Here is a 4,137-nt window from a genome sequence, read left to right as displayed (position 1 = left end):
GCCGCTACCATTAGTTTCACTTTCATTGACTTTCGCATTGTTTTCGTGAGTGTAAGTACTTTTCTTAAAGTCCCATTTCACCCACCCACCCTTGTTTGATTCATACCGCGGGTTTTCCGATTCAAATGCTGAAAAGTTCGAAAAAACTACACCGAAATGCTTAAATCAAGCTTCTATCGCGACTTTTGCCCCATAAGCTCGAACATCGAAATGACCAGCCCCATGTGGAGCGGGGACCGCTCTAAAAACACTATAATTTGAAAATTACACGAAGCGACCAGCCACTCTAAGATATATTTTTCAGAATTCTATAGTTTTGATTCAACTTTGATTTTTCAAGTTTTTCGTGTTCTAACTTGTTATATACACTCAACACGCCAGAACAAGACGCTATTCATAAGCCGGGCAAGGACGCAATCGTATTCCTTTCTTCCACACCTCGCGATCTCCTCAAGCTAGAGGTTTATACTAGTATATCATAATTGTTTGGAGTGTTGATGTGTTTAGCTAAGTTTGGTTTTAGCCTTGTATGAGATTAAGGTCTGGCCGAACAAAAACACCGAACGTAATTACACAACAACATCAACAAACAAGTCTATCTAGTATACCACCCACTACACCTCTAGCTACTATTTCACACACATCACCTGACACAATGCCCGACGAAGAAGAGACTCCTCTCTCTGACTTCTACAAAGCCTTGAGCGATAGCCCCAAATCTTGCATCGTTCTAGCAGACCCAGTGGGGGATTTCCGAATCCCCCCAAATATTTTTAATTTGTTACCCGTTTTTCATGGATTAGACCATGAGAAACCTTATCAAAGCATTACGCGTAGGATTGAACAAGTCCTAACAACATTCCACCATCCTACGGTTGGTCAGCGAACAAATTAAACTAAGGCTATTCCCTTTCACCTTAGCCGATAAAGGCGTCTTGGTTAACTTGCCACTGGCGCCCTAATTCTCGGGACTCATAGGCTAAACTTGTTCAGCTGTTTATGGAACATTTTTACCTACCCCTAAAGACGGATGAGATGCTTTCCAAGATTCATTTCTTTTGACAAAATTCTCATGAAACATTTTCAGAGGCTTGGAATCGTTTCACCGATCTCCTTATAGAGTGTCCACATCATAACTTAGCGAAAGACACGTTAGTTCGTACCTTTTTCAAAGGACTTCTACACCACCATAAAGAAGTCCTAGACATAATGAATGGGGGTAGTTTCTTAAGCAAAGGAGCCTCGGAGGCTTATATATTTTTAGAGGATCAAACTAAGCGAAATAACAACTGGGGGGGTAGTGATGATATCCACCGCTCCGCTTAGTTCATCAAATACGCTAAGGCCGCCCGGTATGTTTGAAATTAAACACGATCCCGAAGCTTAAAACTCTAATCGAATCACTTACTAAAAAGGTAGAGGCCATTTCTATTCAACAAAAGCCTATCCCCGTCATGAATGTAAATTCAAATCCATGTAGTTTCATTGAGCCCCCGAAAGCATCCCGAATTCCCATTGTCCTATAGCCTATGAATAGGCTTGTTCCATTAATAGTGAACCGAACGCCCCTTGGAGACAAAATCCCAACTTCGGTTGGAGAAATAACCAACACGTCACACCTCAAGGGTACAATAATCAATATGTTAGGCCAACACAAAGTTTTAACCAAGCTCCACCACGACAAGGACAGGGTCAGGGTAATTTTAATAATTATAACAACCAAGTGCAACCTCGACAAGGTCAAGGAAGTTATAATAATTATAATGCTAATAAAGGTATCGTTCCGGTAAATAATAACTATCAAAATCTACTCATAAATAATTCACGTGAAATAGTTCCAGTCACACCACCCGTGACTACTACACCCACACAACCGGATCGTCTTGACACCTTCATACAAGTAAGCCAAAAACTTTTCCAAACCATGGCTCAATCTAACCAACAGCTTCTACAATCCGTTAATAATTTAACCCAACAGTTGGCTCAAGATAAAGCCCAACCCAAAGGTGTGTTTCCATGTCACGAAATACCTAATCCTAAAACAACAAATACATCCTTTGAGGTAACCGATAATACTAGTAATGAATATGAAAATGTAGGTGAGCTAAAGGCCATCACCACTCTCCTCCGCTCAGCAGAGTAGTTGATAACAAAGTAACTATGCCTATAGTTACCCCACCAAGAACCCCTACACCGCTATTTTACTAGATACCAAACAGAAACTGAAGAGCCTACCACCGTAGAGGGTACTAGTTACAACACAACCTAACCTAAAAACAGAAAGCCACGGTTAAACATCCAGTGATACTATTGCTAAATATAGACAAAAACCACCGCTTCCACAAAAATTAGCCGTGTTAACTAGGGATACAAATTATGAGGAGATTAGGGATGTTTTCAAGAATCTAACTATAAATCTTCCCTTCCTCGAAGCTATTAAAAAGCTACCACACCATGCTAAGTTTCTTAAGGAGTTGTGTACTACTAGGCGAAGGACCAATATACCAAAAGACGCTTTTTTAACAGAACAATTCCCAACTCTATCTGAACATAATGGAATTGTTAAGTACAAGGACCCTGGTCGTCCTACTGTACATTGCACCTTAGGAGATTCTTATACTCCCGTTTTATTTGTATAGACAAATAGGTCTAGAAGAAATGCAACCCACTAAAATGACGTTGCAATTAGCTGATCGGTCTATTAAGTATCCTAAGGGTGTGGTTGAAAATGTTCTGGTAAAAGTTCAGGTTTTTTAATATCCGGCTGATTTTGTCATCCTCGATACAGAAGTCGTTAACGACTTTGTCCCGATCATCTTAGGGCGTCCTTTCCGAAACTGCCAATGCGCTCATTAATTGCCGCGATTGTTCAATATCTATGTCTTTTGGCCATCTTGTTGTTGAAGTCAATGTTTTTAAAACAAAGACACAGTTACCCGATTCGTCTATGGATGGAGAGGTTAGCATGATTGAGAGCTTTGCTCGAGATTATTTCAACAACACGTTCCCTGATAATCATATGCCTAAATTTCTTTCCTTTGGAAGTTCAGACTCCAACATTTTCATCCCTACACTAGTCGATACACATATTACGGATGAGGATGAGATAGATGACTTTCTCAAAGATGTAGAGGACTATCATAGTCACGAGGATATGACCAATCTAGATGAGCAATTCGATGAGTTTCTTAGAGCAGGTGATGATTCACCCTATCAAGAACTACTTTGCACAACATCCACCTCGACTTCCCTCCTTCCACCCTTTCAAAGGAATCTCGAGTTTGCACTCGATCCTTTTGTTTCTTTTGTGCTTCATAAGTTTTTAAATCCACCTAGTAAACAAATACTTCAGAAGACAAAAGCGTTTGACACCTTCATTTTCAGACTTGAAACAGTCCCTACACACACTATGAATGAGTTTTGTGCTAAAACCACATCCTCATTGTTTACATGTTGTTCTTCTACAACTTATCCATATCCACCATATTCTCCACAACCATTCACTTTTCCACACTTATTTACTAGAACTCCCACTCGTTCAAAAATGAAAAAGAAGGTACATGCTAGGTTACGTAATAGGGTTATCCGACTTCGTTTTCAATTCACTAGGTTGCGTCATAGGAAATCTTGGTGCTTGATTGTGTTTGGATATGTTTTCTGTGATATTTATTTATGGAATGATCCTCAACTATTTCGGCTGTTGATATATGATAAACTGCATGTTCATGCATATGTTTAGATAAAGTCTCGAGTATCCGACTATAAACGACTCAACTTTTGTGTTTGGTGTTTTTTCTTTCATTTCCATATATTGGTGAGTGCACCATTAAGGTAACTGGGCCCTCCCTACAGAGTGTGTAACTGTAAGTACCGGATCCTAAGTCCACGTTTGACATAATTCACGTTTTCCACTCTTGCATGTTTTCTCGGATTTTTGAGTCACGTTTCTCTATGGGGTGAATTATGTCTTTCTTGTTTATTGTTTTTCTTTTTTTTTTAAAAAAAGTAAATATATATATATATTAAATAATAAACATAGTAATCTAGGAAGTCTCGGGAATCTGACTTTAAAAGACCCACTGCTAAAAACAAATTTTCTAAGCTTCGTTGTAAAAAAAAAAAAAAAAAAAAAAAAAA

The 4,137-nt window shown here is 39.0% G+C and overlaps 1 pseudogene; it reads right to left on the bottom strand.

Annotated features, from left to right (window-relative positions):
* Positions 1-1,045: 1,045 nt before the first annotated feature.
* On the bottom strand, positions 1,046-1,139 carry LOC147503304 (small nucleolar RNA R71; annotated as a pseudogene).
* Between the last annotated feature and the right edge of the window lie 2,998 nt (positions 1,140-4,137).

Source organism: Coptis chinensis, chromosome 4 (genome assembly GCF_015680905.1).
Source record: "Coptis chinensis isolate HL-2020 chromosome 4, ASM1568090v1, whole genome shotgun sequence".
Classification (NCBI taxonomy): Eukaryota; Viridiplantae; Streptophyta; class Magnoliopsida; order Ranunculales; family Ranunculaceae; genus Coptis; species Coptis chinensis.
Note: the sequence above shows the minus strand (reverse complement) of the source record. Positions and strands in the feature narration are given on the sequence as shown.